This window comes from Lagenorhynchus albirostris, chromosome 5 (assembly GCF_949774975.1).
Source record: "Lagenorhynchus albirostris chromosome 5, mLagAlb1.1, whole genome shotgun sequence".
NCBI lineage: Eukaryota > Metazoa > Chordata > Mammalia > Artiodactyla > Delphinidae > Lagenorhynchus > Lagenorhynchus albirostris.
Genome location: NC_083099.1, coordinates 100,790,385 through 100,806,536, shown reverse-complemented (window position 1 = coordinate 100,806,536; position 16,152 = coordinate 100,790,385). Strand labels below are relative to the sequence as shown.

At 35.1% G+C, this 16,152-nt stretch overlaps 1 protein-coding gene and 1 long non-coding RNA gene across 3 annotated transcripts in view; one reads left to right on the top strand and one right to left on the bottom strand.

Moving 5' to 3' along the window:
• Positions 1–13,806, bottom strand: part of LOC132520643 (uncharacterized) — a 36,086-nt gene extending 22,280 nt beyond the window's left edge. Inside the window, exons 1-3 of the long non-coding RNA XR_009540589.1 lie at positions 13,714–13,806; positions 12,104–12,281; positions 9,227–9,279 (exon numbers count right to left, since the gene is read on the bottom strand). This is a non-coding gene — a long non-coding RNA (uncharacterized LOC132520643). The remainder of the gene's footprint in view (positions 1–9,226; positions 9,280–12,103; positions 12,282–13,713) is intronic.
• The window catches only part of EPHA6 (EPH receptor A6), an 874,905-nt gene that overhangs the window by 161,023 nt on the left and 697,730 nt on the right, over positions 1–16,152 (top strand). The window lies entirely within an intron of this gene.

Here is a 16,152-nt window from a genome sequence, read left to right as displayed (position 1 = left end):
CATATTAAACATTTAAATATTTTAATTTACACTATGATTTTGGTTTGTCTTTACATCTGTTTTTTTCAAATTTGAATTTATTTCCCGAGGGATTCCTAATGACCGGAATCCTGCTTAGATTTCAAGGACTTTATTATTTTATTATTTACCTTCGTTTTCATAATCTGCCTTCTCAAATCTATTTTTCATGTTCTGATTTTACTACTATATATTAACTTTGTAAGACATTAGATATAAGCAAATATGACTAAAAGCTATTGTCAGGGAAAATATATTTTTCAGTTTTGTATTATGTAAACATTAGAAGTAAATTCTTTGGTTTTTTTAAAATACCATTTTACAGTGTGTCTTTCAAAATTATTTTCTATTTATATTCATTTAGATAAAAATCCTCAGATACATAAATACCCCATTTTCTCTCTAAGGAACGACAAAATTCAATTATTCATAAAGACAAATATCAGCCTGAGTGAAGAATTGTCTGTAAGATTAGCAGAATGAATCTATTGCAACATACTCTGGAACTGATTTTTTTATGCATTTTAATGGAGGCAATTTTTTACATTTAAGTATATTACATAGGAAAGTAAAATGTCAAAGCTTATCCCTCTCAGAGTTCAGAGTCTCTCCTCTCTCTTTTCTCTCTCTCTCTTTTACTTGGAGAAATTCTCTTATGAGAATATCTGGTGGTCAGTTCATTTCTCATTCTTTTAGAACAGATATTTGCATATCAAAGTCCTGAAACAAATAAACATACTCTATGATGGTCCCACCTGCAGTTCTCATCCTACTGAGACCTAGTGTAGGGAAAAGACGGTAGATTGGAGAAGACCCTCATCTTTCAACTATACACCAGTTTCTTTCAAATGGAAAAATACACATTTTCCATACGTTTAATATCTACTTATTTGAAACTGTTAGAGCCAAAATAAAGTATTGATCCCTGTGGTGGGAAAGGGTGGTAAGGTGGTGTGATTAGCAGGTCTCTACTGTAGCTTGTTATGATTTCATATAAAAAACATTGTCATTTTTTTTTTACATCTTTATTGGAGTGTAATTGCTTTACAGTGGTGTGTTACTTTCTGCTTTATAACAAAGTTAATCAGTTATACATATACATATGTTCCCATATCTCTTCCCTCTTGTGTCTCTCTCCCTCCCACCCTCCCTATCCCACCCCTCTAGGTGGTCACAAACCACCGAGCAAATCTCCCTGTGCTATGTGGCTGCTTCCCACTAGCTATCTGTTTTACGTTTGGTAGTGTATATATGTCCATGTCACTCTCTCACTTTGTCACAGCTTGCCCTTCCCCCCCATATCCTCAAGTCCATTCTCTAGTAGGTCTGTGTCTTTATTCCTGTCTTACCCCTAGGTTCTTCATGACATTGTTTTTTTTCTTAAATTCCATATATATGTGTTAGCATACATTGGCAGAACACTCTGTGACATAAATCACAGCAAGATCCTTTTTGACTCACCTCCTAGAGAAATGGGAATAAAAACAAAAATAAACAAATGGAACCTAATGAAACTTCAAAGCTTTTGCACAGCAAAGGAAACCATAAACAAGACCAAAAGACAACCCTCAGAATGGGAGAAAATATTTGCAAATGACGCAACTGACAAAGAATTAACCTCCAAAATTTACAAGCAGCTCACGCAGCTCAATATCAAAAAAACAAACAACCCAATCCAAAAATGGGCAGAAGACCTAAATAGATGTTTCTCCAAATAAGATATACAGACTGCCAACAAACACATGAAAGAATGCTCAACATCATTAATCATTAGAGAAATGCAGATCAAAACTACAATGAGATATCATCTCACACCAGTCAGAATGGCCATCATCAAAAAGTCTAGAAACAATAAATGCTGGAGAGGGTGTGGAGAAAAGGGAACACTCTTGCACTGCTGGTGGGAATGTGAATTGGTACAGCCACTATGGAGAACAGTATGGAGGTTCCTTAAATAACTACAAATAGAACTACCATATGACCCAGCCATCCCACTACTGGGCATATACCCTGAGAAAACCATAATTCAAAAAGAGTCATGTACCAAAATGTTCATTGCAGCTCTATTTACAATAGCCCGGAGATGGAAACAACATTGTCATTTTTATGACTATAAACAGTAAGCATTATGAGTAAATCAGTTTTAAGCTTTAAAATTGCATACATATCCTGACATATTTTATTTCTAATTGATCTGAAAGAAATTCTAAAAATAAATATTTTATATTCTCAAACATGAAGAATTTGAACCACGCATGGAATGAACACAGGAATGTTTATTGTTTATTTTTTTTCTTTGAGGATCTAAAAATTAGAATCTAAAACATCTAAGAAAATCTAGTTGAAATTTTCAAAATCACGAAATTGTTTACATGTTTCATTGAAATTTCACCTTCTATGAGCCCAGTGTTACATTCAAAGATACCACATTGAATAAGACACAGTCTCTGCCAGCAAACAGTTAACTTTTGCAAGCTGCTCACTAATTGCTTCCTCTCTTTTCCTCCCATTTTAGTGTTAAATTATTTTAAGTGACTCTTGATTCTAATGTGTTTCATTTGAAAAATTATCTTTAGAAAACACCAAAACCCAAAAAAACAAACCACTCTTCAACGACAAGCGTTCTGGTTTCTGAAATCACTGCAAGATGGAAATTTTTTTGTATAACAGTAATTCTTTGTAAGGAGTTGGTTATGATATAATTGGCAATGCTGCCTCCATAGGTATAATTTTAAGAGGTGGCAGTGTGGTTTAGTGATGAGGTATGTGAGCTCTAGAGTTCCAGACTGGCTGAGTTCCAAGCTCAATTCTGCTACTCGCAAGAGTAAGCTGTTCAGTCATTGCAAAACGGGAGAAAGCAGTACCTGTGTCATGAAGTTTTTGAGTATTAAGTGAGATAATGTACAGAGAGGATTCAGTATAGCATCTCTGACCTTATAAACCTTTTGCCATGTTAGCTGTTATTATTATGCAAAATTTCAAAAAAAAATATAAAATCCTACTAGGGAGGAAGGAGAGAGAGTGTGATATTAAGTAAGTAAGTTGGTTGGGAGAGAGAGTTGATAAAAAAATAAGCTTCTGACATTAGTGGTTTGAAACTGGGCAGAGAAACTTTATATCTGCTTCTTACAAGTGAAGGTGTTGACGCTGCCTGAAGAATAGTGGTCTCAGTAGAAATTTAGCTATTTTTAGTCTGTTAAGAATTAGCATGAATAAACATTAACAGGTTAATGAAACTTCTGTCTGAAAATAAGTGAATCCAGTTGCTTGTTTAATGTACCAAAACCCAACCTCCTAATGCTTTATAATAGTCTCAGTTCCTCTCACCACTATGAAGAAATAGCTTCTGTCCCAGAGGTATACTGTCTTTAAAGAAAGTCTATTTTTATTAACATCGCTTTGTGGCCATAACTACTATTATGTGGTTAGGGTAAAATATCTTGCTGATGACCCATTTCTGTTTCTAATAATTCTTATCAAGAATGATATGCAGGGCTTCCCTGGTGGCGCAGTGGTTGAGAGTCCGCCTGCCAATGCAGGGAACATGGGTTCGTGGCCCGGTCCGGGAAGATCCCACATGCCGCGGAGCGGCTGTACCCGTGAGCCGTGGCCACTGAGGCTGCGCGTCTGGAGCCTGTGCTCGGCAACGGGAGAGGCCACAACAGTGAGAGGCCCGCGAACCTCAAAAAAAAAAAAAAAAAAAAGAATGATATGCAATCCAGACACACATTTCTTTCCTTCGTACTTACTCCTGATTCCCATATTCTGGTCCCAAAGTGGAACTGGGTATCTAGAATTCCCATTAAAACTGTCAGTGACCAAATTTTCTTTGTTACTATCTAGCATTTTAAACATGTGCAGCATCATTACACAGTTTTGATTTGTTAGTTGGGTATTCCAAAAATGGGAAGTAAAAAAATAATTTAGAGAGTACATACAGGGTAGGATTACCCATTCTTTATTGGTCCATCGAGGAATGACTGGAGGAACTGGTTTATTTTGTATGGAGATTAAAAAACTGAAGACTGATTTAGTAACTACTGGTATATAGGGGAGAACTAAATTGTAGTTTTTATTCCATGGGTGAATTTGTAGAACTTATTTAACCACTTTAAACAACAGTTTCCTAGTTTGCAAGATGAAGATAATACTTATTCTCCCTTATGACTGTTGGGAGGATTAAATGAGACAATATAGATTAATTGTTGAATATAGTATCTGGTAGTAATAGGAGCTCAATTAAAAAAGTCTTTTCCTTTATAGGTGGTGTGGTTACCATGAATATCAAAGTAGGAAATTATAGTTGTGATTACCTAAAACATTCAGAAGAATTATCTGAGCTACAGTGGTTAGCAGTGGAGTATTCTTTCTCTCTCCCTCTCTCCTCTCTCTTTAAAGAAAAAAATGAAAAATTAATTTTTTTTTCAGGAATGACTACCGTGCTCTTCACAATTAAATGTAATTTCTGAAAGAGCTTTAAAAGTGATGATGATTTTCCAGTTTACCAGAAGTGGAAAATCATTTTTAATGTGTTATTAATAATGTTATTTTAAGGCACTCTATCCGTAGAAACTAGTCTGTTTGGCAACCCAAGTAACCACCTTTTTGATGTCTTGTCATAATCCAGAGTTAGACCCATAGAACAAAGGTTATAATCCTACTACTTCCACCTTTTAAATTTTGGAATTGTGGGGTGTATGTGAGTGTAATTTATTAAAAAAAATAAAAAGTATGATGTGGCCAATTCAAATCTTAAGAGCTAGAGAATACTGATGAACTGCAGTTACTAGGTTACACCTATTATAAAAGTTATGCAGAGTAAAAGCAGGGACTGAGAAACTTTGAAGAAAAGTTGAGGGGTTCTTAGGAATGTGGCAGTACTTCAAGTCAGGAACATGGAAGATCCTGAGCAAGGAGTTGTGTGAGGAGGCTGTTGATGACTCACTGTTTTCAGAAAGGGTGGTATGAATTGGTTTAGGAGATCACAATTTACTGTTTTTACTATGTGCACTGTTTTATTAAGTTGCATATTTAATTTAAGTAGTTAAAGTGTTCTGTGTGTGCACGGATGTTAATCAGATCATTCTGCATTGAAGAAAATGTGTAGATAATTATATGGACAAAATTTAATCTAGGAAAAATTGAAATACTTAATTTTAATGGTGTAGGTGAAAGGTAGTCAGTCTATCACCACAAATAAGCAATGAAGTAAAATCCTGAATCTATCATCACATATATCATGGATCTTTAAGAAAATTCCAGAAGCAATATTTAAAACAAATTATTTAAAGATCACTAGTAAGAAAACAAATAAAAACACTCCAGTTTTAACCATAAAAAGTAGTAGCCATATGATGGTGCTTGACTGGATAGAGTATCATAATGCTGACCATATTTTACAGAAAATTGAATATTTTCTTAACCCAGTAACTAGAGTAAAAAATGGTATGGAATGCCAATTCAGATACTCCCCCAAACAAACAACCAACCCTTAATTCCTGAAATGTAAGACAAATGAAAAACCCAAGTTCATTACTATGGAAATGGCATTAGAAACAAGCCCCAAATCAGAGCTGCGTAGTTCTAAGAATGCAAAAATACGCTATTATGCCTAGTCACCCCCCCAAATTATAATACGTGCTTTCTGAAGTAATGAAAAACTTTTTTTTTTTGCGGTACGTGGGCCTCTCACTGCTGTGGCCTCTCCCGTTGTGGAGCACAGGCTCCGGACGCGCAGGCTCAGTGGTCATGGCTCATGAGCCCAGCCGCTCCGCGGCATGTGGGATCTTCCCGGACCGGGGTACGAACCCGTGTCCCCTGCATCGGCAGGCGGACTCTCAACCACTGCGCCACCAGGGAAGCCCTGAAGTAATGAAAATCTTGATGATAAAATATGTGTCTTGTGGTTTTATAAATCAAATAACATTTTCTAAGAATTATTATGAACTGAAACCAAAGACAAACAAAGAAAACTCTGACTTTGAATTTAAAGGGGTTCACCTTATTGTCTACTTCATTTTTAACATTATTGACCATAATTCTGTCCCTCTGTATCATGCACTAAGATTGTATTCTAAGCCTATGTTCTAATCCTTCTACGTTGCTACTTTAAAAACAAAACACTTGACAAGTTTCAATTTGAGCATTCTTTTCTCAACTGACACAATTTGCTCCTGTTGTTAAAAATGAAAGTATAATTCATTCTGAATTATAATTTCATGTTTGTATGAAAAAAATCATCTGATCCTAGTGATGAGTTTTTTACTTCCTGACCTCTAATGAGATGTTAATATGAACAGATATAGCAAACTAAACTCTACTTTTGTTTCTTGGGGAGAGTTTTACAGTCTTTGTAATTATCAGTGCCATGACTGTACATTTATCACAACCTCAATATTTTCATCTTTTTTAGACTTAATATATAAAACTATTTGTTGTCCATGAAAACACCATTTAGTATAATGTGATGGTTCATACAGTTTTCTAAATAAAAGATTCAGATTCTATTAGAATTTCTTTTAGTTTCTGCATTGGTAAATGTTTTCTTTTAAAGGCATTATTCCTTGCTGGAAGTTACCTCCAGCAATGAATTGTTTTAAGACATCTAGAATTCAGTTGTGTCTGAGCAGATGGCTTTCCCTTTACCTGATTGCTTAAAATCTTCCAGGTTTAGCTTTTATTGTTAGTAGATTACCTACACCAGTTATTTTCAAAGTAACATACGCAGGCTACTAAAAATAATGTGTGCGCACATGCCCCTCCCCTACCCTGAGCACTGATTTTAGGTTTCAAATTGAATTGTTTATGGCTATATATAAAACAGATGCAGAAGTCCTCTTGTACTTCACTTTGAACTTTTCTGGGACCTCAGAGCAACTTAGGCTTTTCAAAATGCAGTTTGAAAAATTCCTTGACCACTGTTATATTGTGTGAGTGTTAAAAATTATTTTGAAAGAGATAAAATTGTAGCCATAGTTCCACATACTATTATATCTCCAGAATATAATGCCAGACTCCTCAGGATAATTTAAGAATAAATGTAAATCCTATTCATTATTTTTAACACCATGTTCCTTGTTTTGCTCTCAGTTAAGATTTAGAGTTTCTGCAAAATCCTTTTAGATACAAGCGAAATTCTTTGAGAAACAAGTGAAATAATTCTTTATATAGGATATTGCTATAGGTCAAAAGTGCTCCAATTTTCCCCCAAAGAAGATCACAGCACCAGCAATTTTCACTGTTATTTTGGCTTATCCCTCCTAGGTTGCTTTTCCCCTGCCTTTCTCCTCTCTTCTTTTTTCTTACACTAGAGAGAGCACCTTACCTTTTCAGCAATTCAAGTCCCTCAGCAGGATGCTCTGCAGATAAAATTTCTCTTTTGTATAGAATGAACAGTTGAGAAGTAAACTCTAGTGGTACATAAGTTTTATAGCCACTAGGACTTTTTGCCTGTTGCTCTTTTATCATTCTTTTCTTTCTTAATATCTCCCCAAGCATATTCTGAACCAGTGATATGCCTCTTCTAGTATCATGTTACTTTTCCTTGATTCTTTGTTATTTAATATTTGATTCATGTATTTAGAAATCTGTGATAACAGCCCTTAAGATTCCATGGATATATTTAAAGAAATGGATTGTGCCTTAATGATAAAAATATTTTTATGTATAGTTCTATTGTTGGGAATTTAACCTTGAAAATTACAGGATTTTTGTAGCATATTCCATATTTCAAAATGATTTTCTTTATATTCTCAACTTTCTATCTGTAAAGTTGGATATTTCTTCATTTGTTGTCAGATTTTGCCTTTTAGAGTTACATCTGTTTTTCTCTTCTTCAGTCCCTTGCTATGTATCTGAATTTTTCATTTGCTGTGACAAGATATATGATAGTGCTTTGATTTAACCCTTACTGTATTTCAATAATTAGGATGACTTCAAAAGTACAGTGCAGATTATGTCATTAATTGTTTTATCACTTCCTAAGATATTTTTGTTCTATTTTTCTCTCATAAGACTTTTGTCCTAGAAATGGAGTCATTTTGTTATATTTAGAATTAGATATATTAATTCATTTTGCCAGTGGCATTGATTAGTAACACAAAATCTAGTGTCAGACTGACTTGGGTTCAAGTCCAAATATGCTAATTCCCAGCTTATGACTTTGAGAAAGACAAAAAATTTTGTAGTTTATTTTTTCATCTATAGGAACAGCAATAGTATCTATCCTGTTGGGCTATAGAGAGTATTAAATATGAAAATACGTTCAAAGATTTTAGCATAATTGTAGTCATGTTGTAAACATCAAATGGACGCTACCTAGTTTTATCTCCATTATTAATATGATGCTTTTCTTTATGATGAGCAGAACAAAATCACTATTAAAAACTGAATCATGAATGTTTTTACATTTTAATATTTCTTGTGATTTCCTTACCTAACTTAAAAAGATGTCATTGGCAACCGAGTAATGTTTCTGTCCTACAGCTTGGAGGTTCTTCAATTCTTTATGATTCCCTTTGCATGTACAAAGCAGGATTCAATGGATAAAAGACTTGGTTTTAGAGTGAAAGTCCTGGGTTCCATTTTGGGCAGTACCCTGTGCTTGAGTTTTCTTTTGAACTAATCATATAAAGTTTTACATTTAATTTCATCATTATCAAACAGGACTAATAATCATATCAGATGATTGTTTAAAATAAAAAGTGTCTGTAATGGCACTCTAGATGTCCTCCCTGACCATATCCTGTTTACTGAGCAAGTGCACCCATTCCTTAGCTGCTGAGTGTTGGCTGCCAATGGCTCATAGCTGTTCCCTTCTCCAAGAATTGTGCTTGGCTGGGAGCTGCATGTCCAAGGAAGCTATGTCCCCTACTACGCCCTGGAGAAACCCATAGTCATCAATGAATTGACATGGGGTTTCAAAAGGCTAGACCCTTTCCTTTAAAGTAAGAAAAACTCTGGTGTAATTCATGTTCTATAGTTCCTTGTGGAATTCAGCTAAAGCTAGACTGTAACTGAGACCACATCCTTGCATTGCTCCTTTTCCTGTCCTGTCTTGATTCTTTCACTTCCCTTAGAAGCCTGTCTTAGGCTTTGTTTCTTGAAAACAGTTTTAACCAAATATATTTGAAATGCTTTACCATAATGTCATGGTAAATGGTTTTTTGTGATATAATATAATAGATCATCATGAGATTTTTAAGCATACCTTGTAAGGGAGGAAAACTTTTCTGTCTCCTCTTCTAGGTTCTTTTGGCTGGTCTGTTAATTAAATTGACATAAGAGATTAATAGGAGAAAAAAATTTAATTACTTATGTCCAGGAGCCCCATAAAAATATGTGACCCAAAGGCAAGTCAGCAGTTGAGGCTTACATGCCATCCTGAGCTAAGGAATGAGACAGGGCCTTGGGCCTCAAAGGGGAAGAAGGTAATTCATAGGATAATAAGAAGAGCAGATGTTTGGTAGTTAGATATTTGCCCTGCTATACAGATAAGTCATTCAGATAAAAAAGTTATCTCTGTTAATAGCTCTCTTTCTGGGCCAGACCCCCTATCTAAATTCTTTTAGATAGTTAAGAAAGAGGTAAAAGGTTTTTCTTGAGTCTGCTGGGTCTTAGTTGACCTCAGCTCAAAATAATTCAGTGCCAAAGTGGCACATTTGTGGATGGGATATTTTGCTCCCCTTCAACCTCTAATACTGAGATTTCAATACACAAAACATTTAACTTTGTTCATAAACAATTAAAACTACAGTAGAGTTAAAAATTGTATTTAAGCAAACTAAATAGTAGATAGCTTAACCAAATGTGTTAAAGCATCTACTATGTACCTGAACTGTGCTAGTTACTAAGAAAAAGAATGATAAGACAGATAGTTCCTACCCTCAAGGATCTTATATTTCCATGGGGGAGTTACACATATATACATACTTACATAAAAATCACAATGACTTGAAAATTTCTATGAAGTATAAAGACATGAAATAGAGAATAACTAGGGGTCTAAACTTGGGAATAGTTAGGAAAGACTTCTTTGAACATGTGTCAGTTTGCCTGAAATCTGAAGAATATGAAGGGGCTGCTAGCAAAGTATATCAGTGGAGAGAATATCATCACGTGCAAAGACCTTTAGGCAAGATATATTTGACTTTTCCAGGAGAATACTGATGTCAGAAGTACAGTGAGTAATTGTGTGAGTGAAAGAGAAAGTTGAAAGCATAAGACAGGGTGAGATCACATAGGATTTATATACCATGCTAGGAAGTTTGGATTTTGTTCTGAGTATGATGGGAAATCACTGAAGGATTGTAAATGGTGGAGGGTAGGCGTGGGGGTGGGGAGTGATATGATTTGATGAAAGGATAGTGGATTATAAGAGACAAGAAAGGAAGCAGGGAAACCAGTTAGACTGGAGGAGAGATCATACTGGATAGGACAAGGGTAGTGGCAGTAAAGAAAAGAGGAGATATTTCTGAGATAGTATTTGCAGATGATTCAATTTAGTAGTCAGGGAGTGGAATGTAGAGTTTGCAGTTGTATTGAATATTAGGTAAGTGGAGAAAATGGGAGAAATCAAGTATATGATGCCAGAAGGCGGTGAAAAAAACTGGTTTTAGGAGAAAAGAGGTTAATGGTGGGCATGTTAAATGTGAGACTGTACTAAAGCAATAAAATGGAGATACAGAATTGTATGTAACAGTCTATACACACTGGAAGTTTTTACCTAATAGTCAACAACATAGAGATAGTCTTTAAATTTGGGAATTGATGTGCTCGGTTAGGGAGAGAGTATAGAGAAAGAGAAGATGGCTTAGCTGACAATTAGAAGGATTTAGGAGGAAAACTGGAAAGGGAGAGTTAGTGAAGAAAGAGAGAAAACAGTAAGGCATGGTCACACTGAAGTGTATGAAGGGAAAAAATTTCAAGCATGTTTATGTTGAGCACTGAAAAAGTCAATTAAAGTGAAATTTGGGGATAAATGGTCCATTGGAATTTGCAACTTACAGGATTCAATCAGATGAGCTTAAAATAAAATTTAGGGAGTAGTAGAGACACAACCATGTTGTAATAGATTGAGAAATGGAAGATGAGGAAGTAAAGATAATATCAATAGAAAAATTATGGAAAAGAAGAGAAATAATTAGTTGGAATGGATTATGAGTCATGGAAACATTTATTTTTAAAATAGGAGATAGTAGAATATTATGAGTGTATGCATTTTTGTTTGACTTCAAAAATTTCTCAATTTTGAGCATTTTACTTTTAGATTTTAGTTTCAAATATCCTGAAGAAATAAGATGGTTTTTAAATGCATGTCTACATAAACTTTATGTGTAGCAGATAGTAAAGAGTTAAGAGAAAAAGTGGCAGCTGTTTGCTACATGTTTATAGCTTTAGATCCTGGCTGTTTTGTTGCAGCCAGGGGACATTTTGAAGTAAGCAGTTAGGCAGTAAGTCTTTGTGATATAATTGGATACTGAGCAAATTACAGCCTCAGAGAGAGCCCTTGTAACCTTTACACTACCAAGTTCAATAAAACTGCAGAAGACAATGAAGAGACAACATGACTCAGAAAAGAGAAAGAGAACAACTTAAAACTTGATCTGTCAGCCTGTTGTTTGAGATATACTATCGACTCCAGTGGAAAGAATGGTAGTTAAAATGAGAACCACATCTGATAATTATAATAATAATGGTGATGATGCTATTTATCAATATTACAAATATATACACTTGTCGGCACTGAATTCTTGATGTCCTCTTGGAAATAAAGAACTTAGGCATTCTCAACTCTTATTGTCTTTATTTTTAATAATTTTCAGATGCTATCCATTTGGGTCTCAAGTCTCAAAAAGTATGGGGAGATGATGCTAATTAAAATATACTCATCATACAAATGAGCTAATATCATACAATGGGAATTTTGATAAGGACTTTGAATCAATATCCTAAATACAGATCTTATTTTATAACATAAAACAGTTTTATTATGTCTGAGATTTTATATCAAAATAAGTTGTTAAAGTAAGAAAAAAACAAAAGATAATAGCTCTTGATTAAGGTGTACAAGCCATTTTCAGCTTACCATGGCCTTTGCTTTTAAGGATAGACAAGCTTCTTATGAATTCTTCATGTTATGGGAACTTGAACTCTTTGGAGTGTTTTCTGTATTATTATTTCAACTCTCTTTCTCTGATCAATCCCAGCTTATTTTAACAGAGCTATAACGATCCAAGGATTCTCATTCTCCCTGGAGATGATTCCTGAAATAAAATAATTTAATTCTTTAACTATGTCAAATCCTTCAGAGATCATTTATTTTATAATCAGTAACACCAGAGAAGTGATGCAGTTGTTTATGAAGGAGTGGGGAAATTAAATTAACCATTTGTTCTCTGAGTCTTACCTATATTTTATGTATGCCCATGGATTCAAAATTTTACATATCATTGGTAAATATATTGTACCCATGATGTTTAGAATTTAATGCTGACACTTTTGAAAGGAATATCACACCAAAGGATCTGTAGATGCAAGAATTCTAATAGCCTTTATTCAGAGAACTTTCTCATTCCCCCCCATTACTTTCTGTTTCTATTTTTGTTTGTTTATAAAAGCTTGAAATGAATTAGCATACTGTCTTTAGTTTCTTTTCTTTTCTCTGTGCCAAGAATTCTTAGGCAAAAGCATCCAAATAGATGATCCCACCACTACTAGGCTGACTTTCTCATTGGTCCTTTGCATTCCTACAATATTACATCCATACCTCATTTAGAGCATTTATCCCATATTTTTGTATTATAATTGCCACGTGACCATTATTTAATTCCTTGAAATCAGATACCCTCCCTGGATCTTGCCAGTCCTTGTTCCTCTGATTTAATGCCTGGGGTTGCAAATGGAGCTGAGAAGTTTGAGTGTATTGGATATTACTCCTGGAAGCACTGGCTGCTCCTTTGTAATGGTATATGTGTAATGGTGTGAAGTAAATTATATCATTTGGGAGAATTTTGCCCTGTTTGTAACCCAGATATAAATCTCCTAGGAGAGGGTGCCCTTTCCTAGGACTGCCTGTTCTCACACCTACACATTTTTTATCTGACTCTCCATGTTTCAGAACTTTCTGTTGGACTGGAACACCAGTGCTAGGTGTTTGCTTCCCCACAGATCCATCCTTGGTTCCAGCCAATAGATAACTCCCCAGTTTTTGAAGCAGGCAAGGTTACTCAGCAGGAGGGACTGTGGACATTTTGAATCTCAGAGTAGGCTTTGAGTGTAAAAGCAAACACTTGTCCACATCCAAATACGAGCAGTAAGATCAGATGTACTGCCCTGTGTACAATCAGATCAAACTAAAATCTTGACAACTCCCATACTGCTTATATTCTCTATAGCAGGCAGCATAGGGCCTGATACGATGACCTGGCCTGGCAGTGTAGCTCCCTGCCAGCTTGATCTCAGCGGGTGAGCCCTCAGAGCAGACAGTAGGTAGCAAAAAGGTAGCTGTAATAGCAGAGTGGCAAAGTGAAACAGCTCCCTGCTGCAGCCACTGACTCACATGAATACTGCTTTGATCTTGCACTTCATCCTTTTTTGTTTAATCTTGTAACATTTTTTTTTTAGGTAAAGCAGGCTAGATTTTTGTTCTTTGTTTTTGAAATTCTTAAATATGTGGAATTGACCCAAGAGTCTTACCTTTTGGAAATCATGAGCCAAAGGCAAACTAGCTTAGCCCTCAGTCTTATGTTAGGAGAAGAGGAAGGTGTAATAGCTCAGCAGCAGCTCCACAGACAAGCCAACTCTCTCTTGGCAGGAACAGCCAGTCAGCTGTGAATACCCAAACCAGAGCTGCCTGCTCCTCCCCTTTTGGAACTATGTTTAGCCACATATCCCAGAAGGATACCCTAATCCTCTGGGCAGAAATAAATAGACACTTGTAAAATGTAAGTGGGTCACTCTCTGTATCAGGAACCATGGAAGACCTTTCCAAGAAAAGAGGCATTTTCTGTGCTGATATTCTTCAGCAGATACTAAGAGGCACTAACTGATTTTGTACCAAACTGCAGGGACTACAGCATAATCCCCCTTTTCAAAGCAGGCTCTTCATCTGGATTATTTCACTTCCACCCTCACACCTTTATTTGTGACTTTTTCACTTGACTCCTCAATGTCGATTGCTCTTTCCAATGTCCAGTTAAGATAAAACATATAAAATTTAACAAGTATAAAACCCAATATATTTATTACAAGGATCGTATAGATGTTTCTAAGTCTCTTTAATATCCTGGCACACAAAGAAAATATATTTTCTGTTCAGCAAAGTGGGGTCAATATGCCTGTATGTTGCTAGAGGTGATTGACCCCAAGGGCTGCCCCAGGCCCTGCCAAAAGCCTTGATGGCTGCAGGGATCTGTATCCATGCTGGTTGGAATTCCCTGATCCATATACAACACTCAGTTCCTTAGTATGACATTCATGCTTTTTCACAGACTATTTCCCCACATAAGCTCTTCCTACTTCCTACCCTTCCTTCCTTCCTACCCAAGGCTTCCTACCCTCCAGCCACAGTCTCTGTATATTCATTATAGTTTTAAGCTACATATATTGTAGATACTGTTTTCCACATGTGGAATACCTGCCCAGTCTTTCTTCATTTGGCAAAGTCCTACTTATCCTTTAGGATTCAGCCAAATATTTATAACCTATCTTATGCAGAAAGATTTAGGTATTTCTTCTTCTGTGTTTCATTAGCATTTTGCTCATGCCACAATCTTAAAATGTTTCACATTGAATATAATTATTTCTTTATTAATCAACCACTCTGAGCAAGAAGATGGAATTTACTTTCAATTAATCAACTTCTATATGCCATGTGTGGTGCTTTGTGCTTTTACATACCTGATTGAATTTAATAGTCTAAATTCTGTAAGGCTGGTTGTCTCAAACGTTTTTCACATGAGAAAACAGATATTTTTTAATCATTGTACAGTTTTCCTAAGGTGAAATATCTGGTAAGTGACAAATAATGGACTTCTTTGGATGGGCTCAGACTTCACTGGCAATGGCAACTTCTTTCTAACTAGTAAAGTTCTCTAAATCTCAACCTAACATTAAGGTGCCTATTAAAATGCTTAATGAATAAAAGAAGGAAGGAGAGAAAGGACAAAGGGAGGAGGGGAGAAAGGAATGAAAGAAAGAAAGAAAGAAAAAATGGATCAATAAACCAGGTAAACTACAAAATTCCAAACAAAAATCTCTGGGCTTGTGTGTGACACAAGGACTTAATTGGCTTTTGACTTTCAGATAATTGTTGGACTATACCTTAGCGTTTAGGGATACAGAAAATATAATGAAAAAATGGAGTAAACTACAAAAAGTTTGGTGACCCCAGCTTTTTTTTTTAATTAAAGTGAATGTATTAAGCTAAATACTAAGAACTTTGTCTAACTAAAAAAAAATTAGTAAGTCTTTAGACATTCTTAAGAAAATAACTTTTCTCATGCAGATAAACTTACAGAAAAATCCTTTATTGTGAAGAATTTTATCCAATTTGAATATGTTGAAGTTTAAATACGTAGTTATGGCCATATTTCAATGTCTAATATTGTATGAATGGCATTTAATGTATTTCATGGCTAAATTTGGATGCACATGTTTTAGTAAATTACGCTATTTAATTTAATGTGATATCTAACATGATGTCTAAAACATCATGTAGTGAATGTAGTTTAAAAAATGTAGATTCTCTTTCTCAAATGTACCATTTTTTAAGCAAATGTCTGATACTGATATTTCATACCCTGTAGAATTCAGTCAAGATTGTTTCCCTGGCAGATGGCTACACACAAAGCTAATTACAATATGATTAAGAAGGGTTGGAATGTCACAAAATGATAAATTACCGTAAATAGGATAGAGCAAAAATCACACCGTCAATATTTATTGGACACTTTTTATGAAGGGTGTGAAGCACTGATCTGCTTTATCCATTTCATTTTTCTTTGCCTTCCTTGATTTTCCTTCTTCTTAATCAAAATCAAAGTCAAAAATACTCAAAATAACATTATCATAAATAACACAGAAAAATATAGGTAAATATAGTTTGAAATTCTAAATCCCCAATTTTCTGATTAA